This window comes from Alosa sapidissima, chromosome 20, assembly GCF_018492685.1.
Source record: "Alosa sapidissima isolate fAloSap1 chromosome 20, fAloSap1.pri, whole genome shotgun sequence".
Lineage (NCBI taxonomy): Eukaryota > Metazoa > Chordata > Actinopteri > Clupeiformes > Clupeidae > Alosa > Alosa sapidissima.
In genome coordinates, this window is record NC_055976.1 from 20,202,722 (window position 1) to 20,210,221 (window position 7,500).

The following is a 7,500-nucleotide window of genomic DNA, read 5'->3' on the forward strand; positions in this document are numbered from 1 at the left end:
CAGTAGCCTACCTTTGTTAAAACCTGAGGCAGCCATCAAAACGTGCGATAGCCTACCATTGTAACATTTGCATAAGCGTCATGAATGTAACAGTTTTAAATCGTGATAGCCTTGTTGATAAACTGGCTATTGGTCCAGTGGTTTTTGAAGTTGCTGCGGCTGTCTAAAGTTTAACTGGCTGTGATGGCTGATGGCGGCACAAAATTCATAATCCATTTTATTTTTTATTTTGGGGGGGGGGGTGGGGGGGGTAGGCCTATACCGCGAAATCGCGGTAATTTCTTGCTTACCGACCGCAGTAAGAAAACATCCATACTGTCCCAGCCCTAGAGAGTGCAGTGTTTGGGTGGAGAGGTTGCAGCAGTGTTTGGGTGGAGAGGGTGCAGTGTTTGGGTGTAGAGAGAGAACAGTGTTTGGGTGAAGAGGGTGCATTGTTTGGGTGGAGAGGGTGCAGTGTTTGGGTGTAGAGGGTGCAGTGTTTGAGCGGAGAGGGTGCAGTGTTTGGGTGGAGATAGAGAGAACAGTGTTTGGGTGGTGAGGGTGCAGTGTTTGGGTGGAGATAGAGAGAACAGTGTTTGGGTGGTGAGGGTGCAGTGTTTGGGTGGTGAGGGTGCAGTGTTTGGGTGGTGAGGGTGCAGTGTTTGGGTGTAGAGAGGGTGCAGTGTTTGGGTGGTGAGGGTGCAGTGTTTGGGTGGAGAGGGTGCAGCGTTTGGGTGGTGAGGGTGCAGTGTTTGGGTGGAGACAGTTGTTTGAGAATTTCAATATATAATTGTTTTTTGTTTTTTGTTAGAAATTTAGTCAGAAAAAAACAAGTGTTTACACTGCTGCTATGGCTCACACACACACACACACACGCTGCATGTCCAGACACACAAACACACACATATGCTGCATGTCCGCACACATGCACACAGACACAGACACACACACACACACACATACATTGCATGTTCAAACACATACACACACACACAAACACACACACACCCTGCATGTCCAAACACACACACACACACACACATGCTGCATGTCCAGACACAAATATATAGCGTGCATTACGTTGGCCTAATGTGCCTAATTTGCACACCTTTTACACACACACACACACACACATACATACGCACACACACCCACGCTGCATGTCCAAACACACATACACACAGACACACCCACACACAGAGAGAGACACACACATGACTTTCTGGGTGTAATCATTTTTTTATCTCTCTTATCCAGAGGTGTGGCTTTCTTTTTAGAATTTCCGAAGCAGGTGCACACACATATAGCCACATATATTCACACACACATGCAGACACTTACTCAAACGCGCGCACACACACACGCACTACATTGTCTTTTGAGGTTTGACATTCATGCTGGTGTGTGTATTTGAGTGACGTGTTTTGATTAAGGCAGCTGTGCTGACAGCAGCAGGTCGTCGTGGTGATAATGCTGCGCATAACAAACATATTTGGTGGGAACATAATTGGAGGCTTGACAAGTGTTTTGGAAAACAACTTAAAAGCAGACGGAACGCACCCAGACCCACAGAACTTACATCATCAGCTAAGGATGTGTGTGGATTGTCTTCCCTCTTAAACACACACAAACACCATCTCTCTCTCTCTCACACACACACACACACACACACACATAAACACACACTCACATACACACACACACACACACACACACACTAAAGCTTATACACAAAGACATACATACAGTATGTTCACAACAAAGCAGCATGTTCAAACAGTATGTTCAAACAAAGCAGCTTTTTTACACACACACACACACACACAGTGTGTGTGTGTGTGTGTGTGTGTGTGAGAGAGAGAGAGTGTGTGTGTATTTGTGTCTTTTGATGTTGTGGGGTCCCTCCTACACCTCAGCCACCCCCACCTACAGTCAGCTGACAGTGAAGAAATCTGCAGACACCACACACAGACACATACACACACCACACAGACACACACACACAGAGCAGACTTCCTCTGGTCAACTCCTCCAGCTAAAGGTCAGAGCTCCATCATGACCATCATGACTGTCCATTAATCACAGCAGCGGCGAGGGAGGGGTTCTTCCAGCACTAGTGAGCTTGAAGTGCTCCGTCCACATAATTGCACCGACACTTTCTGTCACTTGCCCACGCACCCCAGTGGCAACATTTTTAACAGACAAGCATTCGACAAGCAAATCATTTTATTGAGCGGCACCCATAAAAATAGAACTGAATCTTCAATCTCAGGTCATATTGGAAACAAAGAAATCTAATGTACCGTATTTTCCGGACTATAAGTCGCTAAAGTTTTTCATAGTTTGGCTGGTCCTGCAACTCAGGTGCAACATATATATATATATATATTTATATATATGTTTTTTTCTCTTCATGACACATTTTCTGACTGGTGAGACTTATACTCCGGTGCGACTTATAGTCCGGAAAATACGGTAATCATTTCCAAAGCAGAGTGCACCGAACTGACACACAGGCACACAGACACACACACTGTAAACTGAAGAATGTTGAAGAGACCATTCCATCGTTCTTCCAGATTCCAAGATTCTTTTCAGCCATGTCTGTTTAAGCCACTATTATCGATATTTGCGTTGCCATAGTAATTAACTAACTACTATAATGAGGAATTTGTATTCTACAAGACAGTCCTAATGGGCAATATCAGAAACCTGAACATTGAGAAAACTGCTTATCTAATCAAATCCAACCAAGTGTTATTAATCTTATATTGAGATCAAAAAAGCTTGTTGGCATTGTTTACAGTATCTTACCTAGTGTCTTACCTAGTGCTTTCTCGTAAAATAATTTGTCTGAATTTAAGAGTTTAAGAGTTCTGAGTTTAAGAAGTGTATGCTAGGTATTCACATATTACAAGTTCCTTTACCATCAAATAGGCTTCGTAAATGTGAAAATCTTCCTTGGTGTACCTTTAAAGGCGCTCTAAGCGATGCCACACATTTTTTTAGGCTAAAACATGTTATGTCACTTACTGCAAACATCACCTAACCAACCGCTAGCTGTCTGTGTCCTGAATACACTGTAAAAAAACGCGATCTCTATGGACAGCCCAGGCTCCAAAAATGGCAACAAAAACAACCTGGTCAAACCTAGCCCATAAAAACATACTGCAACACACCGTTCGAGCACATCACAGACGAGATGCGCGTTTAGGAGAGTTTCAATTGCACGGGAGGGAGGAGTGGAAGTAGCAAGCTAGCTCTCTGTTTTGTTTGAAAGTCAACAGAAGTGACGTTACCCAGCATCGCTTAGAGCACCTTTAATCACACACACACACACACACACACACACACACACACACCAGGGGCGGATCTAGAGATGTTTTGGTGGCGAAAGGTGGTGAAAGGGTGGCATGAGGTTCCAGGAGGGGGGCCATGGACATTATTCAAAACTTAAAATTCTACGGATTTCATTGAATAAGTTTTGTTCTCTGCACTACATTACACGAGGTGGGAGGCAAATCGGAGATGTAGCTGGTGTTTTGGATGGTGTGGGTCTTAATATGTGAATTTCTTTCTCTGTGTAATCACTATACAGTCTGTGTAGTCTGTACTTAAATTGTACAGTGTCAAAGCAATTCTAGGGGGGTTTGGAGGTATGTTCCCCCAGAGAATTTCTTTAAAAAATGACTACTCAAATGATTTCTTCTAGTTAGTTTTGAGGGAATATGCACACATGTATAAAATAAGCCATCGATAGATAGGTTATCTGGATTGAAACAAGATTCTGGTGATTTGGGGGTATGCTCCCCTGGAGACATTTTTTTTCCAAACATGACCCCTCAAATGATGTCTTCTACTGTGAGTTGTAAGGGAATATGGACAAATTTAGTCATACAAAATAAGCCATCAGTAGATTTAGGTTAGATCTGGACAAGATTAATGCAGGATTGTTGCAATGATAACCATGACTGGGACTGTCAAAACATTTCCATCTGATTCAATAAAGACTCAGTCAAGTACCTTCTTAGTCAAAACATTCTTTTTGGATTTATTATAATACATACAACAATTTAAAATGTACATAACAAGAATGTAATTATTAATCTACCACCTCACTAATAAACATGCAAACACACACATTAGTGGACAGTAACTAAGTACTGGGTATGGGTATCTAATTCAATTATTTGGAAGGTTTTTACTTTAACCCCCACTACAATTAAAGGCCAAATATCTTTAGCAGGGATTAGAAACGGTTCAAAGAATGAAAATGAAAACCGGAAACGAATACAGTTTTTGGAAGGACGTAACTGAAAACGGGAGCAAAACCAATTTCACTTGTTCCGGAGTGAAAACGTCATTTTCAATTTTAGATAACCGGTTATTAACGGTATTTATCATTCCGATTACCTTTATTATAATTATAATCATAATTCAAAACTCCATAGGCTTGGAAAGTCACCTGCCCACACAGTGTTCCCCAGACCCCTTATAAGATGAATTTAGTCAGATGTTATGAATCGGTATCTCCCCTGTATAATTGGCTAGAACTACTAGTTGATAAAAAAGAATATTAATATCCAACACTATCTAACTGCCTTTTCCAAGTATGTAGTCTAAATTACTGAAACAATTTGTGAAATGAAATAAGATACCAGAGACACTAGGCAAATATTTCGGCCTGTCATGCAGTTGGGAGCACCATTACGTTAGGCTATATTGCAAGGCTTAAAGCAAGGACATTTTCTGTGCCTGAAGTTAGGCTATCAAGCATTTTTAAGACCTAATATTAGGTATTATAATATTATGACATCAAATATTTTTTTTGCTCAGAACAAACCTAAATGAAAATCATTCTGTTTCAGTCCCTGATCTTTAGTGCCAAATTATGTTTTGCCATTCACAATCTAGGCTACTCACTCACTCACAAAGTGGTGGATAATGAAGTACATGTATAGTTACTAGGGCTATCAAAATAACTGATTCATTTCGATTAATTAATTTGAGAAAAAATAACTGATTAAAAAAAATAACGCAGATTAATCGATTCTGTATGACCTTTGACCCCGAGCCGTTCTAGTTAGTAACCATTACTGTAAAATGAAGGAGAGAGAAGAAAATGTGCTGCCTAGATCATTGATTTGAACATTTACTTTTAAAAAACGGCCTGATGGTGTTGACAAAAATAAAGTGTTGATTAAAATAAAGTCCTCTGCAATGTCTGCAGCAAGGAATTTGCATATCACTGGAGTTTGTCAACTCTAAAGTCGCACATCAATGGAAAGAAATAGTGTTGACATTGAGGAGAGTGTCCCGAAGCATATCATAGATTATTATGGCCATTATTTGAACAGTGAAAATAATAATAAAAGAGTTTTTGAACTTTAATGTCACTAATGCTGATTATTCAATGATTCATTTGAATTTAAATATTTAAAATACTTTCTCAGCAAAAATTATATATGTGATTAATTTAGATTAATTAATCACAGAGTATGTAATTAATTTGATTTTTTTTTTTTATCGATTGACAGCCCTAATAGTTACTGTATTAAAGTACTTTTATAAATCTCCTATTAGAAACAACCTCAAACACGAGTGAACAAGCAACATGTTAATTTCTTGAGGACACAAACTCCTGTGCTGGCCTCAGCTTGTTGGTTGATCAACCAGCAAATGATTGAAATCTACCACCCAATGAAACTGGAAGATTTAACTGGAATCTAAGCACTAAGCTTCATGTGATGTGCTTTGACATCATCAAACGTCTAGTCTAGTAGCCTACTCTGAGCAGGGTTTGTTTGAAAGTAGTACTTTTACTTATTGTGATTGAGTAGAATATCAGTCATGTAACTGTACTTTTACTAGATTGATTCACACCATAGGCTACTGTGAAAAGAAAGGAAAAAGAAAAAGGCAGCCCCCATCACCAGCTTGACACTGATTAGACATCCTAGTTTGATTAGGCATGTCGACCAAAATTGGATAGTCATAGATGCTGGCAAAGAGGATGCATGACAATTTTGAGAACCCATGTTGATGTATCACGTGCATTAATGGGTTGACATCGACAGCGTTAGGCTATTTACAATCAAAGGTTATAAGCGACACACACAAATAGTTAAGCTACGCACGCACGAGCATGCCCTGACCATCATCGAAAAATTTGATTGGGGATGTAAATAACGTAGAGTAACAGTGAGGTTGTTGCCGGGTTAACTGACTATGAGTCTGATTATGACTTTTTCGACTTGGTGGTCAAACTTACCACTTCATTGTACAGACAGTTGACACCTAATTGCATGCACTGTGCAACCTGCTGCCAATGGTGAAATTTCGCGGGGGTCACTGCGCTGATGGTGATGGGTGAAACCATTGTGAGGGGACAGGGGATTCTAAATCTGCGATTTCCTTCTCACAGTTCACAGACCCACATGTATGTACATAAAATATACTTAACAAAAATATTATCTGATTTATAAATGGGGTAGCAACAGGGGTGGCAAGACTGTGTCCCAAGGGTGGCAGCTGCAGCCCTTTGCCACCCCGTAGAACCGCGCATGACACACACACACACACACATCACAGCATCTGCAGTCATCTGGGCTGATTCTGCACTACCCCATGACCTCCTCGCACTCACACAATGTTTCCTAAGACCTCGTGAAGAACAAGCCTTCACTGTTCAGAGTAAAACATCTTTATCTGCTGAACCTTCACTCCCTACAGGTGTCTGCTGCATAGGTTCATCCTATACAAGTGACTCCTGCACAGATCGTGTAGAGGCAAGGCCTAACCGATAAAATGAATTCATTGGTTTCAAAAAAACCAGCGTCGTGTAGACAGGCCCTAAGTGAGTAATGTGATTACTGACTGAGGGGTGTAGAGGGTACCATTAACAAGGGCTAAGTGAGTAATGTGATTATTGACTGAGGGGTGTAGAGGGTACGGGAGCATACCTATGTTCTCAGGGTCCATGATCCCCAGTTCAATTTGCTGCTAACACACAGAGGCTGAATCTTAATGTCTCCTTGTGCCCTTCTGAGTCTACATTTGTGCAGACTTTACCTAAGGGAACTACCAACAATCCATAATGTTGTGACGAGAAGCACAGAGTTACCCAAAGGGAGGCTACATATTTTCTGGTGTTTAGCAATATGTCACAGCTGATTTCTGTTACTAGCATGTTGAGCCTTTACAGCCTCTCAAACTCAATCAGTGGATATCAGTTCAGTTTTTGAGGGTTCAGGGCTTAGACCTGTCTGTGTCCTTGCCTCTGACTGAGTAAACCAGCTTGATTTGAAGCAGCCTTGCTTCCTTGCTCTAGTGGGGTAGCCGTTACCGGTTCGATCCCCAACTAGTAGGAAAAATGTGGGCGGGGGAAGTGGTTAAGCACCGCTCTCCCATGCCCACATCCGCTGAAGTGCCCTTGAGCAAGGCACCTAACCCCTCACTGCTCCCCGAACGCCGCTGTAGCAGGCAGCTCACTGCTCCGGGTTAGTGTGTGCTTCGCCTCAC